The following is a 24,714-nucleotide window of genomic DNA, read 5'->3' on the forward strand; positions in this document are numbered from 1 at the left end:
CGATTTTTGGGTGTGTTCATGGGGAGGGACATGCCATGTGGCTGGTGGCCATTTTGAGTGCAGCTACAGGCGCTGGCCATGTGCTGGCAGGCAAGTGGCCATTTTGAATGCAGGCTTTGTTGTTAGGCCTCCAACCATTTTGCCTACTTTTCAACCTTTATTTATGCCCAGGGGTAGTGAGTCTTGCATGGGCCTAGTATTTCTGTGGGTTGTCTTGAATTTAAACATCATGGAGGCCATGGATTGAATGGGATTGTGCTGATTTTGCAGTGTTTTTCGATTTTTGGGCCTGTACTTGTGGCCTTTTCACCAGGGGTATTTGAGTCTAGCATGGGCCTAGTCTTTCTGTGGGCTGTCTTGAATTTAAACATCATGGAGGCCATGGATGGAATAGGATTGTGCTGATTTTGCAGTGTTTTTCGATTTTTGGGCCTGTACTTGTGGCCTTTTCACCAGGGGTATTTGAGTCTAGCATGGGCCTAGTCTTTCTGTGGGCTGTCTTGAATTTAAACATCATGGAGGCTATGGATGGAATAGGATTGTGCTGATTTTGCAGTGTTTTTCGATTTTTGGGCCTGTACTTGTGGCCTTTTCACCAGGGGTATTTGAGTCTAGCATGGGCCTAGTCTTTCTGTGGGCTGTCTTGAATTTAAACATCATGGAGGCCATGGATGGAATAGGATTGTGCTGATTTTGCAGTGTTTTTCGATTTTTGGGCCTGTACTTGTGGCCTTTTCACCAGGGGTATTTGAGTCTAGCATGGGCCTAGTCTTTCTGTGGGTTGTCTTGAATTTAAACATCATGGAGGCCATGGATTGAATGGGATTGTGCTGATTTTGCAGTGTTTTTCGATTTTTGAGGGTGTTCATGGGGAGGGACATGCCATGTGGCTGGTGGCCGTTTTGAGTGCAGCTACAGGCACTGGCCATGTGCTGGCAGGCAAGTGGCCATTTTGAATGCAGGCTTTGTTGTTAGGCCTCCAACCATTTTGCCTACTTTTCAACCTTTATTTATGCCCAGGGGTAGTGAGTCTTGCATGGGCCTAGTATTTCTGTGGGTTGTCTTGAATTTAAACATCATGGAGGCCATGGATTGAATGGGATTGTGCTGATTTTGCAGTGTTTTTCGATTTTTGGGCCTGTACTTGTGGCCTTTTCACCAGGGGTATTTGAGTCTAGCATGGGCCTAGTCTTTCTGTGGGCTGTCTTGAATTTAAACATCATGGAGGCCATGGATGGAATAGGATTGTGCTGATTTTGCAGTGTTTTTCGATTTTTGGGCCTGTACTTGTGGCCTTTTCACCAGGGGTATTTGAGTCTAGCATGGGCCTAGTCTTTCTGTGGGCTGTCTTGAATTTAAACATCATGGAGGCCATGGATGGAATAGGATTGTGCTGATTTTGCAGTGTTTTTCGATTTTTGGGCCTGTACTTGTGGCCTTTTCACCAGGGGTATTTGAGTCTAGCATGGGCCTAGTCTTTCTGTGGGCTGTCTTGAATTTAAACATCATGGAGGCCATGGATGGAATAGGATTGTGCTGATTTTGCAGTGTTTTTCGATTTTTGGGCCTGTACTTGTGGCCTTTTCACCAGGGGTATTTGAGTCTAGCATGGGCCTAGTCTTTCTGTGGGTTGTCTTGAATTTAAACATCATGGAGGCCATGGATTGAATGGGATTGTGCTGATTTTGCAGTGTTTTTCGATTTTTGGGGGTGTTCATGGGGAGGGACATGCCATGTGGCTGGTGGCCATTTTGAGTGCAGCTACAGGCACTGGCCATGTGCTGGCAGGCAAGTGGCCATTTTGAATGCAGGCTTTGTTGTTAGGCCTCCAACCATTTTGCCTACTTTTCAACCTTTATTTATGCCCAGGGGTAGTGAGTCTTGCATGGGCCTAGTATTTCTGTGGGTTGTCTTGAATTTAAACATCATGGAGGCCATGGATTGAATGGGATTGTGCTGATTTTGCAGTGTTTTTCGATTTTTGGGCCTGTACTTGTGGCCTTTTCACCAGGGGTATTTGAGTCTAGCATGGGCCTAGTCTTTCTGTGGGCTGTCTTGAATTTAAACATCATGGAGGCCATGGATGGAATAGGATTGTGCTGATTTTGCAGTGTTTTTCGATTTTTGGGCCTGTACTTGTGGCCTTTTCACCAGGGGTATTTGAGTCTAGCATGGGCCTAGTCTTTCTGTGGGCTGTCTTGAATTTAAACATCATGGAGGCCATGGATGGAATAGGATTGTGCTGATTTTGCAGTGTTTTTCGATTTTTGGGCCTGTACTTGTGGCCTTTTCACCAGGGGTATTTGAGTCTAGCATGGGCCTAGTCTTTCTGTGGGCTGTCTTGAATTTAAACATCATGGAGGCCATGGATGGAATAGGATTGTGCTGATTTTGCAGTGTTTTTCGATTTTTGGGCCTGTACTTGTGGCCTTTTCACCAGGGGTATTTGAGTCTAGCATGGGCCTAGTCTTTCTGTGGGTTGTCTTGAATTTAAACATCATGGAGGCCATGGATTGAATGGGATTGTGCTGATTTTGCAGTGTTTTTCGATTTTTGGGGGTGTTCATGGGGAGGGACATGCCATGTGGCTGGTGGCCATTTTGAGTGCAGCTACAGGCACTGGCCATGTGCTGGCAGGCAAGTGGCCATTTTGAATGCAGGCTTTGTTGTTAGGCCTCCAACCATTTTGCCTACTTTTCAACCTTTATTTATGCCCAGGGGTAGTGAGTCTTGCATGGGCCTAGTCTTTCTGTGGGTTGTCTTGAATTTAAACATTATGGAGGGCATGGATGGATTGGGATTGTGCTGATTTTGCAGTGTTTTTCGATTTTTTTGTGCTCTATAACTTAACTGATGTTCCTCTGTCTTCCATTTTTTTTAGGTGCACAAGACTCAAGAGAACCACCAGTGCCAGGAAGAAGTCCTGCAGCGGTGTGTGTGTGCAGCATAACGTCACGCGACGTCACGTCTGGCCTCAGACAACTCTACAATTCGTGCAACTGCGGCCTGCTGTCTGACCTGCTCTGAAGAAGATGGCCCCGCCCCCAAAGAAAGTTCTCCGTAGCTCCTCTAGCAAGAAAGTTGCTAGTAAGGAGCAGAAGAAGCAAGTTACCAAGGAGGCTGGTGTGCCACCCGCCACTTTTTTTGGGAGCAAAAAAAAAAGTACGCCTGCAGCAGCAGGATCTGCTGGGGACCAACCTGAGAGCAGCACCCCTGCTCCATTGGGTTCAGTGCCTCCACCACCACGCCAACTTAAGTCAAAGCCCTTGAGTGCTTCAGAGGCAGTCAGTGTACTTCTCCAATCACCATCGACCAGTGATGTTGGCTCATCGCAAGAAAGTAGCAGCAATGTCCCTGAATCAACACAGGTTGTTGTAACTCATCTGACAAGTGTTGAACAACCACAGCCGCAACAACAACACCATGTGCAAGTACACGCCCAAGTACATGTGGAAGGAGAGGCAGCAAAAGGAGATGCGCAAGCAAAGGTGCATGGAGGTTCACAAGTGCCCACAATAGTTGTTCCTCCCGAAGTAGGGGCACATTTGGAAATCGACATTGAAGCTGAGGTATCATTGGAAGCCACTCCTCCTGATGATCATTCATTGTCTTCCACATCCCTAGCAAGGAAAAGATCAAGGGGGGTGTCTACATCTTCTTCAAGCCCACCTCGTTCTGGTGCAAGTGATCTGTCTTGGGAACCACAACTGCGGTCTGACAGTGAGGCAGAGGCACACCATGATCTGACACCGGTACCTAAGCGTAAAAGGAAGGTCGTCCAAAAACTCAAACCTATGGAGTGTGATGAGGCTCAACAAGAAGTGACAGATACTGCTGGTGATGAAGCCTCTCACGATGACGACGAGCCAGTCATCACAAAGGTCACTGCAGCCCCACCGGGCATGCAGCAAAGAGACATTTTGACCCTATCCCGAGAAGCTGCTGAGCGTGATGATGATGTCGGCGAGGAGGCAATGGAAATGGAATCATTAGATTTGGAGTTAAGTAGTACACCAAAACCTACCGCTTCCATATTTCTTCGCAAGAAGGTACCCACCTCGTCCTCGACCTCAATTCGTGGTGGTGAAAGTGCAAAACGTACTGAAGTTCGGCAATCCACATCCTCCACTTCATCTGTCATTAGCAGCAGGACCACCACCACCAGTATCGCCGCCTCCTCCGGCCCCCGAAGACATTTCAAGTCTCCAGTTTGGGACTTCTTTAGTGTTTGCCCAAAAAAGGAAAACGTAGCCATTTGTAGCCTTTGTAAGCTTCGATTTAGTCGTGGTAAGCTTGGTTCTAACTATGGTACCGGAGGCCAGAGAGGTCATCTTGAGAGAAGGCACGCTGTCGAATGGTTTCCGCACCTAGAGGCGGTCAAGAAAGCCGGAATTGCACGTAATGAAAACGTTGATTTGTCATCTGCTGATGACGAGGAGGTAGAAGAAGACGATTCAAACACTTCACTTACACCCAGTTCCCATGTCAGCAGCACACCCCATGGGAGCCACACTAAGAGTGTGGGAGAGAGTGAGACATCAATGCGGAAAAGTTCATCAGCGAGCGTAACTGGGTCGAAGAGATCATCATCATCCCGTAAATCATTGATCCAGGGCAACATTAAAAAGATGTTGTTTACAGAAGCGCAATATGAACGCAACCACCCAATGACCCGTCTGTATAACACTAAGCTGGCTAAAATGCTAGCTCTGGACCTTCTCCCTTTTTCTTTTGTAGAAGGGGTTGGTTTTCTAGAATTAGTGACAGCGCTCTGCCCTAAATGGAAGGTTCCTAGCCGGTTCTATTTTGCCCGAGTTGCGGTTCCAGCACTACATGAAGATGTTCTGAAGGTGATTGGGGCAGCTTTGCAGAAGAGTGCTGTTCACACTATACATCTGACAACAGACATGTGGACCAGTGGCGCAGGCGCTGATTACATGTGCATCACTGCACACTGGGTCTCTTTTTCAGGGGCTAAAGCAAAGCTAAACTCAGGTGTTGACACTAACATTGTTTTTAAAGGTGCTCGGAAACATGCAACACTAGCCATGTTTGGTTTGGAGAAACGTCACACAGCAGAAAACATTTTGGATGTCTTTAACACAAAGGTCCTTAACTGTCTGTCCCCACTAAAACGCAAGGTTGGTTATGTTTCCACGGACAATGGCTCCAATATAGTTAAGGCCATGAGGGACGGTTACTATTTCAGAGTGCCGTGTTTGGCGCACTGTATAAACCTGGTTGTCCAAAAATTCTTGGGTAATAAACGCAGTGCAGCGTACAGTGTATTGGAGAACTGCCGAAAAATTTGCAAGCATTTCAGGCATTCTTTTAAGGCCCGGAAGCAGCTGAGGAGCATGCTATATCAATGTCAAATGCCAGTGAAAGCACTCATCCAGGAGGTGGTAACACGTTGGAACTCAACCTTCTACATGCTTGAGCGTCTGTATGAGCAGTATACGCAACTCGATCAATATTTCTTGAAAGAGGGTATAGAGGAGCTGAGGATGGGTGGGCCGCAATGGAACATAGTTGAAAGCCTAACACGCATGCTTCGTCCTTTTGAGGTCTTCACGCGTGCAGTCAGCAAGGAGGACTCTAATTTGGGAAAAGCTATCCCATTGTTGTACATGCTGGAGGACCAACTGAAGGAGGTGTGTTCTGTGTTTGGAAAAGATGACAAAAAGAAAGACTCTTTGCTTCTGGCTGAGCAATTATTAGAGCTCCTACAAGGTGATGAACGTCTTAACAAGATCCACTCAGAACAGCATTACATTTGTGCTACTATTCTGGATCCACGCTACAAAAAGGCGCTGGCAGGCAGAGCATTCTTTCCTTTTGGTGATGAAGATGTTACAAAGTACAAACGTTGGCTAGCCTTGTCAGCCAAGAAGTTTGAAACAGAACGGCTGGAAATTGAAGGAAATGGCAGTACATCAGCAGGCCATCCCCAGTCAAAACAATCCACTTCTGCACCTGTGGCTGTGGCACAAGTGACCTCTCAGCCGTTAAAGACACCGGCAACCGGATCATCTGCACGAAAGACAACAGAAACATTGGAGGCTGAAGAGGATTGGCTAGCTCTGCGTGGGTTTGGTTCTCAAAAGGTCAGAGGCACAGCAAGAGCTACGCAAAGTGGAGGAACCTTGGAGGAGGACCTTGAGTCGATGGTGAAGGACTATCTGAATGACTCCACAGAGGTCTATGTTAATTCTGACCCATTGGCGTATTGGCATGGGAAAAAAGAATTGTGGCCACAGCTCACCAACCTGGCTTTAAACTACTTGTCTTGCCCACTCGCAAGTGTGTCTTCTGAACGGGTTTTCAGTGCGGCTGGTGGGATTGTAACTCCCAAACGGAGCCGCCTCTCGCCCAAAAATGTGGAGAGGTTAACAATGATCAAGATGAATCAGCACCTCATACCACCAGATATAAGAGTACGAGAGAGCGTGCCGGATGAAGAGGAGGTGGCCAGCAACATAGATGAGGGAATTTCTACTCTGTCAGGTGGCACTGACCTCACCCTGGCTGAATTCGCAGAGTATGATGACGAAGCCTTATTCTTATTCCTGGACCGTGATACCGACTTCGAGCCCTGAAAATGAGACAACGAATCAATAACTTTCTTTTTCATCCTTATTCACTTTTATTCCTGTGTGTCTGTCTTTCTTTGTTGTGCACAGTTAATATAATTCAAACTTTAATGACCTAATCACAAAAACAAGCCCATCAGCAGAACTGTCTTCACTTGTTTGCTTATTGATTTGAAGGTGCCGCAGTCGGCATTCCTCAGGTTCCCAAGTTCAGAAGAACATGCTCCTCTATCCTCCTCCTCCAGACTCCTATTTCCATCAAAGCAGAGGGCTGGTTTACGCCCAATGAAGAAAGACTCAGCACTTGTGGGGGTGTTGTTCTACCTCTTTGCAGGTGAGTTGACGGGTCTGGGGCCATTGCTGGGAAGCACTAAAAGTGGTTTGGACCAAATCCGAGGCGGAAATTTTTTTGTGTTTTTGATGACTTGCTTGCCTTTGAGGTGCTCTTAGGGGGGGTTCCGTCTGTTTGTGGGTGAGTTTCGTGGTCTGAGAGCATTGCTGGGACACTCTAATCTTGATTGCTTTTGCTTTTCAGGAAATCCGTCGTGCCAACCCCGACTTATGGCCTAGCTACGCAGCGCGTTTGGACCGAAGGCCCAGAAATATTGCAAGTATGAGATTTTGCTTTTGGCCTGTTTGGGGGTGTTATGCTTCTTGGCGGGTGGGTTGACGGGTCTTGGGGCATTCCTGGGAAGGTCTAATACCGGGTAGAAGTGGTTGGGACAAAATCCAGGCCGATTTTTTTTTGGCTATTTCTGACATTTTGCTCTATGTAGCGTTTTCGGGGGCCTGTTTGGGGGGCTTCCTGGTGTTTGCGGGTGAGTTTCGTGGTCTGGGAGCACTGCTGGGACACTCTAATCTTGATTGCATTTGCTTTTCAGGAAATCCGTCGTGCCAACCCCGACTTATGGCCTAGCTACGCAGCGCGTTTGGACCGAAGGCCCAGAAATATTGCAAGTATGAGATTTTGCTTTTGGCCTGTTTGGGGGTGTTATGCTTCTTGGCGGGTGGGTTGACAGGTCTTGGGGCATTCCTGGGAAGGTCTAATACCGGGTAGAAGTGGTTGGGACAAAATCCAGGCCGATTTTTTTTTTGGCTATTTCTGACATTTTGCTCTATGTAGCGTTTTCGGGGGCCTGTTTGGGGGGCTTCCTGGTGTTTGCGGGTGAGTTTCGTGGTCTGGGAGCACTGCTGGGACACTCTAATCTTGATTGCATTTGCTTTTCAGGAAATCCGTCGTGCCAACCCCGACTTATGGCCTAGCTACGCAGCGCGTTTGGACCGAAGGCCCAGAAATATTGCAAGTATGAGATTTTGCTTTTGGCCTGTTTGGGGGTGTTATGCTTCTTGGCGGGTGGGTTGACGGGTCTTGGGGCATTCCTGGGAAGGTCTAATACCGGGTAGAAGTGGTTGGGACAAAATCCAGGCCGATTTTTTTTGTGGCTATTTCTGACATTTTGCTCTATGTAGCGTTTTCGGGGGCCTGTTTGGGGGGCTTCCTGGTGTTTGCGGGTGAGTTTCGTGGTCTGGGAGCACTGCTGGGACACTCTAATCTTGATTGAATTTGCTTTTCAGGAAATCCGTCGTGCCAACCCCGACTTATGGCCTAGCTACGCAGCGCGTTTGGACCGAAGGCCCAGAAATATTGCAAGTATGAGATTTTGCTTTTGGCCTGTTTGGGGGTGTTATGCTTCTTGGCGGGTGGGTTGACGGGTCTTGGGGCATTCCTGGGAAGGTCTAATACCGGGTAGAAGTGGTTGGGACAAAATCCAGGCCGATTTTTTTTTTGGCTATTTCTGACATTTTGCTCTATGTAGCGTTTTCGGGGGCCTGTTTGGGGGGCTTCCTGGTGTTTGCGGGTGAGTTTCGTGGTCTGGGAGCACTGCTGGGACACTCTAATCTTGATTGCATTTGCTTTTCAGGAAATCCGTCGTGCCAACCCCGACTTATGGCCTAGCTACGCAGCGCGTTTGGACCGAAGGCCCAGAAATATTGCAAGTATGAGATTTTGCTTTTGGCCTGTTTGGGGGTGTTATGCTTCTTGGCGGGTGGGTTGACGGGTCTTGGGGCATTCCTGGGAAGGTCTAATACCGGGTAGAAGTGGTTGGGACAAAATCCAGGCCGATTTTTTTTTTTGGCTATTTCTGACATTTTGCTCTATGTAGCGTTTTCGGGGGCCTGTTTGGGGGGCTTCCTGGTGTTTGCGGGTGAGTTTCGTGGTCTGGGAGCACTGCTGGGACACTCTAATCTTGATTGCATTTGCTTTTCAGGAAATCCGTCGTGCCAACCCCGACTTATGGCCTAGCTACGCAGCGCGTTTGGACCGAAGGCCCAGAAATATTGCAAGTATGAGATTTTGCTTTTGGCCTGTTTGGGGGTGTTATGCTTCTTGGCGGGTGGGTTGACGGGTCTTGGGGCATTCCTGGGAAGGTCTAATACCGGGTAGAAGTGGTTGGGACAAAATCCAGGCCGATTTTTTTTTTGGCTATTTCTGACATTTTGCTCTATGTAGCGTTTTCGGGGGCCTGTTTGGGGGGCTTCCTGGTGTTTGCGGGTGAGTTTCGTGGTCTGGGAGCACTGCTGGGACACTCTAATCTTGATTGAATTTGCTTTTCAGGAAATCCGTCGTGCCAACCCCGACTTATGGCCTAGCTACGCAGCGCGTTTGGACCGAAGGCCCAGAAATATTGCAAGTATGAGATTTTGCTTTTGGCCTGTTTGGGGGTGTTATGCTTCTTGGCGGGTGGGTTGACGGGTCTTGGGGCATTCCTGGGAAGGTCTAATACCGGGTAGAAGTGGTTGGGACAAAATCCAGGCCGATTTTTTTTTTGGCTATTTCTGACATTTTGCTCTCTGTAGCGTTTTCGGGGGCCTGTTTGGGGGGCTTCCTGGTGTTTGCGGGTGAGTTTCGTGGTCTGGGAGCACTGCTGGGACACTCTAATCTTGATTGCATTTGCTTTTCAGGAAATCCGTCGTGCCAACCCCGACTTATGGCCTAGCTACGCAGCGCGTTTGGACCGAAGGCCCAGAAATATTGCAAGTATGAGATTTTGCTTTTGGCCTGTTTGGGGGTGTTATGCTTCTTGGCGGGTGGGTTGACGGGTCTTGGGGCATTCCTGGAAAGGTCTAATACCGGGTAGAAGTGGTTGGGACAAAATCCAGGCCGATTTTTTTTTTGGCTATTTCTGACATTTTGCTCTATGTAGCGTTTTCGGGGGCCTGTTTGGGGGGCTTCCTGGTGTTTGTGGGTGAGTTTCGTGGTCTGGGAGCACTGCTGGCTATATATACTTTACTTTGCAAGAGGTTTGAAGCAAATCCATGGTGGCAGAGGGGACTTAGGGCCTAGCTGCAGAGCGCGCGCGGAGTGATTTGGGAAATTTGTGAAAAAGTGACTAAGTCCCCATTTTTGTACTTTTGCTCTTTGGCTGTTTGGGGGTCTTCTACTCGTTTTCTCCTGGGTTGACGGCTCTGGGGCCATTGCTGGGAAGCTCTAATACCGGATAAAAGTGTTTTGGACCAAATCCCAGGCGGAATTTTTTTTGTGTTTTTGATGACTTGCTTGCCTTTGAGGTGCTCTTAGGGGGGGTTCCGTCTGTTTGCGGGTGAGTTTCGTGGTCTGGGAGCACTGCTGGGACACTCTAATCTTGATTGCATTTGCTTTTCAGGAAATCCGTCGTGCCAACCCCGACTTATGGCCTAGCTACGCAGCGCGTTTGGACCGAAGGCCCAGAAATATTGCAAGTATGAGATTTTGCTTTTGGCCTGTTTGGGGGTGTTACGCTTCTTGGCGGGTGGGTTGCCGGGTCTTGGGGCATTCCTGGGAAGGTCTAATACCGGGTAGAAGTGGTTGGGACAAAATCCGCGCGGAAAAGCCTTTAGTTTTGGCACTTTTTGTAACTTAGGGTTCGTTAGGGTTAGCCCTAGCAGCAGGATTGCATGTGTTTCGGGGTGTTCTAGATTTTTCAAACTGAGTTCTGGGGTCTTAGAGCACTCGTGAGAATGTGTAATTTTGGTTGCAAGTCATTTGAAGAAAATCCATGGTGGGAAAGGGGGGATTTGGCATAGTTAAAGAAAGCCTTTGCCACTATTCTTAACTTAGGGTTCGTTAGGGTTAGCAGTATTTCTATTGCATGTGTTTGAGTGGGGGGGATTTCCAGTCTTGGAGCGATGCTGGCTATGGCTACTTTTGCTTGGTTGCTTGCAAGTGGTTTGAATGCAATCCACGGTGGGTAATGGGTAATTTTCAAAAACATTGTACTGTCTACTAGGAAAAACAAATTGTGACTTTTTGCACTCCACAGCCTACATACCTTATATTTATTTATCAGTGGTGTTGTAATATTATATCACTTCCTGTTTTTCGTTGAATAATTACAGGCCGGGTTTCAGTCTCTGCAATGGGGAAAAAAGGATGGAGTCAGGCTTCACAGTAGCGAGCCACAATTCAGCATCAGGCAGGCAGTGGACAGGGTGTCTTCTGGTGACCAACATCGATGGACGAAGCGTCGGCTGCAATGGAGGAGTGCCGCTAATAGGAGGATTTTTTTTCTGCGGGCAACTTACTTACCACTTCCAACAGGACCACTACAACCACATAGATACAGTATCCCTTGCCTTTTTCTCTGACTGTGACTGCATTTCTTGGCTCTCTCTCTGCTTCTACATTGATCCCTTAACACATCACTTAGTCCACTCCACTATCACATCTGCACCACACATAGTCATTTGTAAGTGCTCCTACGTAATTCGCAAGTCGCAGCACGCCCCAGGCCGTAGAGGACTGGGATGGCCCCAATGATGAAGCATGTCACCAAGGGGCAACCCTGGTGAGTGAGGGGACACCTAGAAAAAAAGCAATTTCTCCTTTTCTATCTACTATACCTTCTGTCAGGTTACGCAGCCCCTAAGCGCCTACCGTACTATGAAACTACATTTCCCATGAGTAGGCGGGAGACTTGCAGACTATTTAGTGAGACTATATGAGAGTACCCTTGTATGTTAGGACAGCACTTCACTGATGCCTGTCTTGTCTTCTGTTACAGGTATCCTTTCCCTGCTGACCCTACCTTTACCCATCCCACATTTTTTATTTTAGTTTGTTATTTTTCTCCCCCGCCTAATGCCTCGAACACCCTGTGTTTACACTTCTGGGTGTTGGTGACATTTGGAGGTGGAACCATATTTGCATCGACTGGATCACGGGGAGTAAACCTGACACCTTCCAGACCAACCCCATTGAGTGTTGTTGTGAATGGATTTATAGTGACCAGCAAGGCTCTCAGGTATCTGGCTACAGAGACCTTATGTTGAATATAGTTATCAATATTTCCACCCACGCCCTGTACTGTCGCATTCTTTCTTCCACAGTTGTCGAAAGTACTACTTACTTTTAACTGTCATGCATGCAGTTACAGTAGTGTATGCACTTTCAAAGATTGATGGATAGGTTTGTACCCAAAGATTTGTTTATGTTCACAATTGTTCGTCCATGCTGTGCTACTTTTTCTTGTCTCCCAAAACCTTTCCCAAAAACCCCCGTACCCATCCATTTTTCAAACCCTAACCCTCTTCCCCCGGGCTGTGTGGTTTTGATTGATGTGTGACTAAATTACAGCAATAAATCCACACACTTGCTGGGGAGGATAAGGTGATAGCAACAGGCTGGTGAAGAAATCCCAGGATATATTCTTACTCTGCTTGACAAAGACCCATGGCTAATGTCAAAGAACTTCAACCGAATTAGTTATACTTTAACATTTGTTAGGCTACAACGTGGCACTGTTCTAGTGTACTTCTGTCACCTGCTATATTCTGTATTGTACCTTTGTATTGCTCAGGAGGACAAACCAGATTTAATTTTCTTTTTTTCATAGGCAAGCAACTGCCACTGTGTCACACCACTAGTACCACCGCTATGAGGAAATTTTATCCGCCCAGGATTGCCAACCTTATTTGCTGTTTCCCGTGGAGCCAGCCCTGGGCCTAGCCCTACTTGCAAACAGAAATTACAGGTAAGATAGGCGTTTGGTTGGAGGTAGTATAATGGAGTATTAGGAGAGACGAGAGATTTGATTGACGGTAGTACTACTAAAGTCCTAGGACTATTCAGGAAAACAAACTTACTGTTATGTTAAACCCCCACCCACCAGACTCAAAAGCAGTAAAAAACAGGTATGGTCAGATAAAGTTTCAAAAAGTATATTTTTATAGCCCTAACAAAAGAATCTCCCGCAAGACCCTCCCTAACCCCAACGATTGTCCTTCAAAAGTCCCCAAAAATCACAACTCCCAATTCCCACCCCCCAAAAGTCTCTAAAAAAGGGGCAAGGGACACTATGGCAGGGTGCTGTTGGAATTAGCAGCCAGGGCATCATGCTCCTTGCGGAGGGTGGCAAGTTCGAAGCGGAGGCCCTCCACCACGTTCTTATAATTATGGACCTCCTGCTCCAGGTAGGACAGTCTGAGGGATAAGCGGCGCCGGTGTGCCTTGCAAATCCTGTGAGGGGCAGCTGCTTTCTTTGCTGCTGGGCGGTGGCGTTTGGCTTTGGTAGCCCGGCTCCGTACCGCTGGAGCACTGCGCTGGCTGGCAGCCCGCACGGAGGAGGAGGCAGCTGTCCCAGTGGACGTTGTTGTTGTTCCAGACTGCGTCTCCTCCTCCTCCAGGGCCACCAGCTGCCGATATTCAGCAACAGTGGCATCCAGCCTCCGTTGCCGGGCCATTAGAGCCAGCTCCTTCCTCCTTGATGGTGTCTTGGATTTGGAAGGAGCAACTACATGAAAAAAGAAAGACATAGTCTGTAACCAATGCTCCTTAAGATTAACACAAAATGATTGAGCAGAAAGTTGTCACAGTACAAGTAGCAAATTGAAAGCACAGTGCATAACTATTGAGGACAGTATCTATGTAACCTCCGACTTCTTCATCCTTGCTCTAACATTAGTGGGAGTTTAAGGAACAAATTCTACGAGCACTATGGACTTCTATTACAGTCGACTATGACAGTACACCACTCTTATTCTTCTTCTTCTCTCTTGTTTAGGAAAATTGGTACGTTATCTTATGCAAGCCGGCATAATGCCAGCGCAGTGAACTTGCACCCGAGAAAAACAGACGCACACCATGGTGAGTGAGACAGACTTGCGTTACTGTACCGGTCCAGTACATGCAGGTGGTGAAGCTCTTACTTTTCTATTATGGGTGGCACTGAGAATACTCTGTTAAAAGGGCTACTGCTTAATTAATTTAGCTTTCACCCTACAGTGCAAATGAGTATTAGAAAAGGAAAATGAAGAAGCTAAATTATCTGATTATCTATCACTTCACATAGGATGTATTTGATGACATATGGGATGACTTTAGGTGCTTTGCTTATTATTGAGTGAACAGTGATACCCCCACACATGAATGACGTACTACTACTAAACTAAAGTTATTAAGGGAGGTAGGGAGTGCCCACCGTAATAACTGCATATATGCTGTGCTTGCAGTTGCAATACAAACTACTGCTACTATTCATGGTAGTCTTTGGACAACGTTACAACTTCTTTTCCTTGCCTTTCCTACACTGGAACGGACGTGCGGGTGCGGTGTTACATGCTCTTCAAAGTAACACTTAGTTCATCCAGTGACCGTCTACTCTCTCTAGATTCACATATGCTATCTAAGAGTCAGATAGTACCATGAATGATCCAGGCATCCATCCATTCAAAGTATATTGCACACATACAGTTTCTGTCTCACCCACCCAGGCTGTTCTCCTTCCACCCATCCTTGCTTCATCATTCACCCAGCCATGCACCATACCATTTTCTTACCTTCCCAGCCACCTCGGGGACCAATCAAACACATATCATTCTTCTTTGCCAGTCATCATTACATTTCTCGTGCTTCCACACTTACTTACACCCTTCTTTCGCTTTTCGTTCATCCCATCCATCAAGTTCACCTCAGATCTGATTGGGATTCTTCTCGCCAAAAACTTCACAGCTAAGTCGAAGTACATTTAGAGGAGGCTACTACCTGCTTTTTTTATAATACACCCGTGAAGAAAGCACACTCTGCAGTCTTCAATCTCAATGACTAAGGAATGTATAGCTTACCTCTGCCCGCCACCACCGTGTGAACCCTCACAGGCATGTTCTTTTCCGGCACTTGCACCGCCTCCTCCCCAGAGTTGTCCTCCTCGTCCAATGCCACCACCTCCGCGCTGGCCCCGTCTCCAGATGTTCCACCTACAAAGTACATTTAATAATGTTAGAATACACCACTCACTACTATATAATATTTGGTCTAGGAGGAAGAAAGAAATGTGAAAAAAAGTGTACAATTTAATAATTTTTGACTGTGTACTCTAGAGTAAAAATGTCCCTTTTTCCAGGGAAGGCTGTTGTCTTGCTGCACTTTTTGGCACAACTGATGAATGTTTGCTTTTTACTTTTTAACACGCACCACTTTTTCTCCTAACAGACAGAACCTTGACTTCTAAGAACACGAGCAGGATCAAGTTCAAACCAGGTGAGAGCTCGGCTCGACCACAAGAAATGTGTCCAATTAATCGTCAGCACTAAGCACTTTTCCATTTTCAGTTACACGTTCACTTTTATGACAAACTTGAATTTAATAAATGTGTTTACTTTTAATAAAGCTTTTAAACTTAAATAGACTCTGTGGTTTTTGGTCCTCCAGACTAGAGTGGATGAGCTAAAGGTTTTCGAATTTTTGCAAGCATGAGTCCGTGCCTCTGCCATCGGTGACTTTGGGAGCTAAATGACTCTGCCACACTATCTAGTCAGTAAGGAGATTGGGGGTTCAACTACAAAGTCTGTTATCACTGAGGTATGTGGAAAGTCTAACAGTTACAGCACCTATTATAATTGATAAGCTAAGCGATGCATTATTTAGTGTCCATAGTTCTGTTTGTGCAGATTTGTCCCTGCAACAGTAGTAGAATGGATTGTCCTATCCAAACCAAAAGTAAAGTAGTATCTTATTATTTCTTGGTGGTGGTCATTCACCTTTTTATTGTTGGCAATGGTCAAAGCATAAACATTTAGAATACTTGAAAAGACATTATGGACAATCCCAGAGGACTACACTCAGTGCATAGAGCTATTGCTGACTAGAATGGGAGTCCAATGGAAATGCCAAATGTGCAATCTTAGTTAGCTACACAGACAGACTAATAAGAATAATCTAGTAATACCACACGGAGTCATAGGGATAAGAATTTAGATCCTGTCTACAAGAAGATCAAAGACGATTTAGAAAAAATCGAATGAGGAACGCTAGGAAAAAATAAGTACTCTATATTAAAATTAAAACTTACTGGGGCCAGCAAAGGAGCCCTCGACTGCCCGGTCCTGGCCTGCATCGACAACAGCACCCTCCTCCTCCTCCTCCTGTGTCCTCCTCTTGCCCCTGGGGGAAGCTGATGTACAACATGAAAGAAAGAAAAACAGAAAACATGGATGATATTTATTTCTCAACCAAATCAAACATTTAAAAAAGAACTAACAAAGTAACAACATATTTTTGCGAAATAGCAAATAGGGAACGACTCCACGGGATATATTATTGACCAATCTCATGTGGTCGACTACATCATTACTTTAGTATTGCTTGATTTGCGGACCGTCGAATTGGAAACTACCCTATGTAACTCAGTAAACAAAGTACTAAAAAGGTTTGCCTAGGATTGGCAGGCAGCAGTCCGCAGCACGCAAAGTGACAGCCAAAGTCCATCGTGATTGAAGATCAGCGACAACACTAAAGTTTCCTACTACATTCACCAGTCATTAAAATACTCAAACTATTAATCCACCACCACTATTTCTTCTTATCGCCATGTGTACAAAGGAAGGACTGGACTTGAGTCTGTAGGGGCTGATTTATAAGGCCCTTGCGGCTCTTTTGCTCCATTGTTGCGTGACTTTTGTGACGCAGCGACAGCACAAAAGAGGCGCAATGGTGCGGCGTATATTAACAACGTGACGCATCTGGGAGATGCATCACGTTGTAAAGCCCTGCGCCAATAGGGGTGTTCCGGCGCAAGGGAGGGCGTTCCTGCGCAGGAACGCATCCTAAAAGTGGCTGAGGGAAATCTAGAAGATTTCAATCAGTCACTTTGAGGACAATGATGCGTGACTCAAACCCTGCGCCTGCTTGAAGCAGACGTACGGCTTGACGCAGCATTGGGGAGATAGGGCACCCCAGAGAATTGATGGAGCTGCACCATCGTTGCGACGCAACTCCAGCAATGCGCCACCTTTACGGCACAGATGCGTAACGCTTTGGTGACGTTTTGGGCCCATGGCGCGCCGCATTGTAATACGGCGCACCATGGGTGATGGTGGCGTGACGCACAATTACTGGCGCATCCCTGCAACTTTGCAGGGATGCGCCGGTAATTAAAAATCTGAACCTTAGTGTGTAGCATTGCGCAGTTCTTTCAACTACACTCATACATAATTTCACAGGCCAATGAAATGAACACAAAATCTAAAACAAATAAGCATAGTAGCAACACTACTGAGAAGGAGAGCAGTGTACCTGAAATGCACAGAAGATTTTGAAATAAAATGTACCTACAATGTAATGAGCAGCATTATTGCTCTTGGTAAAAAACAAAAATTTGCAATATAATAACACAGCAGGAGAAAACATAGTAGTAAAGACATAGCTACTACTACTCACCAAGCCCGGGGATCTCAAGGCCAAGGAGGTCGAGCAGATCTCGCTCACGGGTCAGGACATCCGTCCAGCGGTGGGTGGCCTGGTTGTAGGTGCGCCAGACCCGAGAGTGGTGGTAAATGGCCTGGCACACCTTCTCCCACCGCTTCCGGCGCTCCCGGGCCCCGTACCCGGCACTGATCTTGCCGCCTCCCATGATGGTCCTGGGGAGGCGGCGCTGAACATAAAAAATGAGTTGGGCCACCTCCTCCGGGGTAAAGATCTCCCGTGGCATCACTAGCTCCCCCCTCAAACGCCCGCACGGGAGCCGGACACGGGGTGCGGGACCCTTCCCCTTCTCGGGATGCTTCCCGGTTCCCTTCACCATGGTCTGGGCGGAAAGGAATAAAGAAAATAGAATAGGGAAGAGAAGAAAAGAAAAGAGTTTACAAAAGTAGTTTAAAATTAACCAAAAGTAGCAGTAAACACAAAAATATAGGGCTAGAAAAATAGAGGGATAGATAATAAGTAAAATAGATAAAAAAAAACTTCAAACAAGCAAAGGATGGCAGAGATTGACAGAGGATACAAAGACCATGCCCAGAACCATAGCAATGAATGAGAAACAAGATGGCCGCGCCCGTTCACGACCGCGCGGGTAAGTTCGCGCGAGATTTTCCTTGCGAACACGCGCAAGACTGTACTGGCAAGCCGCGGACTTTGCGAGATTACACTTCGCGCCCGGAAACGGAAATACGTCAGGCAAACAAGATGGCTGCGCCCTTGAACGACCGCGAGGGTAACTTCGCGTCTTGCGCTACGAGCGGCTCGCAAAAACGCACAAAACCTTGCCAACTAACACGCCGCAAAAAAAACAAATTGCATATTCGCACGAATTTGCGGCTTCCGAATCCGATCTTGCGCGTGTTCGCACCCCGCGAACCCCGCGAAATTGCAGAAAAACGAGTTTTTCAAAAGTGAAAGCACTCGGCAGGGGCAAGAGTTCAAACTCATCATTAGTAACAATTCCCGGTAGTGCTTCCTGACTGGGGCCCCTCCAGAATTCAGTTGCTAGTTGCAACAATTGTATGACCCTGCTCTGACCCTCACAGCAGGCTCATACAATAGCTACAAGTAGGCCACAAAGAAGGTCCTGGGGAAAAAAAATGCACTGCAACAGAAAGCAAAATTACAGATAAGGAAGCAGGTGCCAGACTGGAATTTTAAAACAGTGACACATTAATAAACTAACCCCAAATTAATTCATCTGAGTTGAAGCAGGGATGGTGTGCTTGCTTTTCCCCCCCATAATCTACAGTAATGATGAACCAGAGGGTGGCATTGATGTAACAGAGGGTTGCAGTGGTGAAACAGAGGGTGCTGGGAACCTGTGATGATGAACCAGACGTAGAAACAACATAATTCGCGACCGTTGCGCGACGAAATGTAAGTTCGCAATTGCGAACTGGTACGAAACCCTCGCGAACTGGCAGAAATCCTTGCGAACACAAAAAAAAAAAAAAATCCGCAAGAATTTGCGGATTTTGCGGATTGCGAGTTCGCAAATCCGCAAATTCGCGAACGCGAGATCCGCAAAATTCGCCCATGCTCGGGCACGCTCCGGTGTTGGGGAAAGTGTCCAGCCAGTCCCCAGCCGCTTCTGGCATGTCGAAGAACAATGCTCGGCCATCATGTTCGATACGCAGTTTCGCTGGGAATAGCATTGAGTACTTCATCCCCAACTCTCTCAGCCTACGCTTCACGCCCATGAAACTTTGCCTACGCTTCTGCACCGCTTGGGTGAAGTCCGGGAAAAAGTTGATGTCAGCGTTCTGAAACTTTAGCGGCCCACCTCTCCTCGAGGCCTTCAGGATAGCGTCTCGGTCCCTAAAATTGAAGACCCTGGCGATGATTGGGCGCGGAGAGGCCCCCAGTTTCGGTCGGCCTCCAGGTAGTCTATGCGCTCGCTCAACCGAGAAGACCTTGCTGAGTCCACCGGGTGCTAGATGGTTCTGAACCAAGTTCTCGACAAAGAGATCAGTAGCATCCTCCTCCGCACCCTCCGGAACTCCAGTAATACGGACGTTCTGGCGCCTGGCCCGTCCTTCAAAGTCATCAAGCCTGCGGGCAAACAACATGTTCGCAGCTTTTAGGTCGCGGATCTCCGACTGTAGGTCCGTCACGTCAGAGGTTAAACTCGACGATTTTATGTCGAGCGACTTGACTCTGTTGTTAGTCTTGCCGAGATCGGCCCTGATCAAATTGATCTCGATGGCTAGTGTATTGACCTTATTTGTTAACACCTCATGTTGCTTATGCATCCCAGCCTTGATGCCCGCAATGGCTCCCATGACGTCCCGGAGGGTTGGATCTGAGTCATCCGGCGACACATCTCGCTGCATGTCTTTAGGCCGTCCTGTGACTCCGGGCGATCCCTTTGGGAGGGCGTAGCGATCGGAGATAGGGTTGAGAAAGGGACGTTTTCCTGCTGACTCTAGGTTTTCCTTTGTCTGAGTCTCCTCTGCCCGCCATGTTGGGCAAGAGGGTCTTTCAATCAGGAAGACTCCCCGGTCGTTGTTGAGGCCCCAAGTTGGTAGGCGTTAGCATCCGCCCCCACCGCTCATCCAACACTTCAGTCCACAGGATGACCTGGCCAATGCCTCAGAATGGGGCGGCCTTCCTCTCCCCAGACTGCCACCTTGTAGCAGCGCTGCAGTCGCCCACCTAATTCCGGGCTATGATGGCGTCGTCGTCCCCAACTTTCAACACGGTGTAACTTCACCTAGAAGACTCGGATCCTCGATCGGAGAACGAGTCCAGCGTCAGCAGCAGTTCAACAGCATGTTCCCACTACTGTGGGGCAGGATAGGCGACAGGATTAATTCGGAGGATCGGAGGGTCTTCGGAGCTCCGAGCTCACGCGGCCATCTTGGTTGCCCGCGAAGCTCCTCCCTCATTGCACGGATTGTTGGCTGCAATGCATTCCATGTTTCATTCAAACGTGCTTTCTACAGGGCACATATATGATTTTTTGCTGTAGTGAAATAATGCTCCTGTGTACTGTGGCAGACTCAGAAATATTGAAAAACTTAATGATTTCTCTTTCAGCACTTCATAGTAAAACCTTTCAATTTTTGACTCAGTCATTTGGCAGAAACATAACTTTGTACCATTAAAATAGTTGTGATGGGGGACATTCATGTGGGGTTAGGACTGGCTCGACCAGAGTGCTTGCTGACTTGGAGGAGTATGGAGTTGACCACCTTGCCTGGTCCGGTGTGGAACCAAGCCAGCGATGCTTTGCTGCAGGCTCATTTGCCCTGATACCTGGTCAACAGTTTGAGGAGGAGGAGGTGAAGAGCTGGCTAAGTGTGCCATGAGGCTGGCAGTTCAGTGCATCCCTGAGAAGTGAGCTTTGAGTCAATGTAGTGTTCCTCTTATACCACATGCAATTCATACTCTCCAAAGCCTCAAGAATTCCTGGGTCTAAAGGGCGGCTGATTCTGATTGGGTGCTTGATAGTTTTCCAGAAACTCATGTTCTTGATTGTTCATGTTTGTCTATAGTTCATAAAACAGGCTCAGGCGTTTTATCTCTTCAGTTGACACAAGCTGCAATATAAGTTTCTTTGTCGTTGCAAAAAAATATGATTGGCCAACGAGTCTCTGTAGGTCAAAGAATGGAAGGGCTGGGGAACTGTCAGTCATCTCACTGCTAAGCAGAGCAGTGTCATGCTTCATCCTCCGTCAGGCCTCTGATTTTAACTAACATCGCTTAGAACACTGGGACTTTAGAGACTATCCTTTTAATGAGAAAAACAAAACTACAAGTCCCATAAGCAATAGTGGTGGAAGGTGTCACACATGACCTAGGACAACAACCGATTCAGCACACCCAGTTCCATTTTTTAAGTATTTGACACAATATTGAATTTATAACCTTTGTTTTTTATGGTCATGAGTCACCAGAATACTAAAAACGTGTCTTTTATTTTCAAGGTCAATTAAGTAATGGTCACCAGCTTGGAAGCTCTGTTAATTTTTCAGTATTTGTCATTCATCTCCACATGTGGCTGGTTTGGGTCTGCCCCTTCATCATTCCTGATAACTCGCACAGGTAAGGAGCTTTTAGCAGCAACAGGATAAACCCATACTCGTCTGTAAGAAGTGCTCTCCGAGGCAGGTATCCGATCATTTTTGCGAAACAAGGAAGGGCCAATATCTGCTATGTACATTTGTTAAAATAAAACAGTCAAATCACAGTATACTGTTCCGGAGGTTAGGTCCCAGAGACATTATCTGTAACTGAACGCAGACACCCTAGGAAGCATGTGCTTTTAAGACAAGTTGCGTTCACTCACCTAAAGGTGACATGCTTCATCATTGCGCTATACTCCTCACCTGACGGGCTCCACAAGAGGGCACTTTGTCGCAGATCTTATATTAAGTACGCCGGATGAGCATAGTAGGACAGAGGATGTTTTGTCATAAGATGTGAGATTGGTGAAAGTATGAATATAAGATCAACTATCGGCCAGTTGCCGCAATATAGTTAATGTGATCTTCCTGGTCCATGTTGAGATTAAAAACAGTGGCAGAGAAATTGAGGAACTAATAGCCCCTATCACTGTGTGAAAGTATCGATCACCTATGGGCCTGCTGGTAAGCTGGGGTCTATACTTCAGGTCAACTTTTTTTATGCCTTGTGTAGTCATGGAGCAATCTGTTGGCATTTCATCAGGACCAAATATGGGAAAATAGGTAAATGTGACCTAATCTTCTCCACAGCGTAAGGAGCTCTGTAACTCAAAGCCCTGCACCGAGCATAGGTGATAAGGTGCCTAGTACCATCTTACTACCACAGGTGAGCGCTGCCTACCAGAGTGCACTACATATGGTAACCCTCCTAAAATTCAGGACATTTTGACTTATCCAATAGTGCCGCATCAGAGGGCAACTGGTTTTAAAAGCACATGCTTCCTAGAGTGCCTGCGTTCAGTTAGAGATAATGTCTGTGGGACTGAACCTCCAGAACAGTATACTGTGAGTTGATTTATATGAAGAATGTGTTTACTGGACTGTCATTTTCCTCAGCATCTCTTGTGCTATGTAAAATAAAACACAACACACCTGGAGGCCAACAAATCTATCATAAATTTAATGCAAAAATAGCAAAAGGCCAAGCAAACTAACAAGTGACAATTGTCTGTGCAATGGACGAGAGCATCCACCCTATAGCACTTTGGAGTATATAATGCTAATGCTCCCCATGTATTTTTATACACTTTTCTCCTAATCAATGAAACATGAACACGTGATAGAAACGGTTACTAAAACAACACTAATGAGTAGGAGGCAGGATCTTCTCTCGAGAGGAATGTGAGGAGTCCATGAGGTGCAGATAAAAGATACACAGACAAGCTGCAGAACTCACTGTTTCTGGAAATAACACTTCTGTTTGTCAATATTAAATTTACTACAAGATGCAGGAAAGTGTGCAGATGGACATCACTAAATAAAATGGTTCTGGGCCCTAATACAATCATGTAACTTTGCAGGCATATTAAGGCGAACAGACACATCAAATTAATATAAGAATATTATAATTTGGTAATGTAATATATCAATGCATGTTGTGGCTTTCATGTGTAACCAATTATCGGTATTAAAGAAACCAGTATATCCAGTTATGCTTTCTCAACTCCTTCTTCCTAGAAGCCACCACTGCTGCTAGCCAGCTGTATTCAGCAGTGCCTCTTGTGACCTGGAATCCTGCATTTAATCAATTCCAAAGGTTGTCAATGCTTCTAGCCAACTCCGGTCACTTGTGCCACTCGCACCCCACCACCCTTGGGCCTGTTATTCTTTTAGCCAGCTCCAGTCAGTAGTGGCCCCTCGGGTCTGTATGTAAGCCTACTAGCCAGCTCCTGTTAGTACTGGCCCCTGGGACCTGTTATCATTCTAGCCAACTTGAGTCATTAGTAGCACCTTGGGACTAGTGATCATACTAACCAGCTTCAGGCAGTATTGGCTCCCTGAGACCTATTATCCTGCTAAGTAACTCCAGTCAGTAGAGACCCTGTATCTTTAAATCCTGCAAATATTCAAAACCAGAGGTCAACTCTACTGCCAACCAGATCCAGTCAATATTGACATGTATTGTTACCCTGCTTGTAATGAATACCAGAGGCCAACGTTGTTGCTAGCCAGCTCCAGTCACCAGTGGCCCGTCACATATTATCCTCAATAGGATCAATGCCCATGGCCTGTGCAGCGGCTAACCTCCTCTAGTCAGTAGTGACCTCCCAGACCTGGTATTCTGCATATAATCAGCAAGGCTTCGGCCCTAATAACACCACCCCAATAATTTATTTACATCATACGGTAAGTACCGCACTATTTCACACAATCCCAAAAACAAAGATCAAAATCAAACCGTTCAGCACTCCACCTTGTCAAAAATGACCAAATCACATCAAGCACTATAGCCTACCACATCACATGGCACACTCAGCCACAACATGACCAGATACGACGACAGGGATTTGGGGCCATTAATCCTCTGTTCGAGGCATGTATACTGTAGATGCACATGTTTTGCATACTCCTGCCATCTTGTGTTGGGTCCGGATGTTTGCAAGTTGTTTTTCTTTGAAGAAGTCTTTCAAGTCACGAGGTAAGGTGACTCCTCCTTTCGGTGATAGTGCGCATGGGCATCGACTCCATTGTTAGATTGTTTTTTATCCCCAATGTGTTCGGATGTCTATTGCTGCGCTCTAAAACCGCTCTTCGGGTTCCCCTCAGTACGCAGTCCACTCTACCCTCAACGGTAATGTTTCAGTACCCGTTTACCTGTTCTCTGCGTTTAAAATAGATCGACAAACTCCCCATTCTCAATAGAAAACCTCTAGGGCAACTGTCGGGCCTTGCTGCATAGGGCCAGCCATCTGCAAATGGAACGGACTCCATTTCATTTCTGTCCTGGGTGCCACGCCAAATACCCTCACACTGACCTACATCAAGTTTGTAACTTGTGCCTCTCTCCAGGGCACAAGGAGGAAGACTGTGACGCTTGTCCAAGAGGACTCTACCCGATCATCAGGCTCGACGATGAGAGAGGCTGCGTCAAAGCATTCAACACACTTTGCATATCTTCGGGGAAGAATCTGACCAAGACGAGATAGAAGCGTCTGCCACAGAAGAAGAGGCCCATCTCTATGCCAGAGCGCAATCGATGGGGCATGCTGTTGTGGCCATGTGATTGCAATTCTACGTCATGCCAGTACCATAGGCAACTGACCAAATGTATAGGTTATCTTGTGCTCTTCTGGCATCTAAAGAGGCCTAATAAATAGCATTTGGGTGTCAGCTCAATGCTTAGTTGTGTGGCATGCACCATTTCTTCGACAGCTAGTTGCCAGAAGGAGTGTATTTCATCGCAGGACCATGGTTA

The 24,714-nt window shown here is 46.8% G+C and overlaps 1 protein-coding gene across 1 annotated transcript in view; it reads left to right on the plus strand.

The window, feature by feature from the left end:
• The first annotated feature begins 21,283 nt into the window (after window positions 1-21,283).
• The window catches only part of LOC147737086 (uncharacterized), a 138,343-nt gene continuing 134,912 nt past the window's right edge, over window positions 21,284-24,714 (plus strand). The window contains exon 1 of the mRNA XM_086963485.1: window positions 21,284-21,378. The gene's annotated coding sequence lies outside the window, so the exon portion shown is untranslated. The remainder of the gene's footprint in view (window positions 21,379-24,714) is intronic.

Source organism: Lissotriton vulgaris, chromosome 1_1 (assembly GCF_964263255.1).
Source record: "Lissotriton vulgaris chromosome 1_1, aLisVul1.2, whole genome shotgun sequence".
Lineage (NCBI taxonomy): Eukaryota > Metazoa > Chordata > Amphibia > Caudata > Salamandridae > Lissotriton > Lissotriton vulgaris.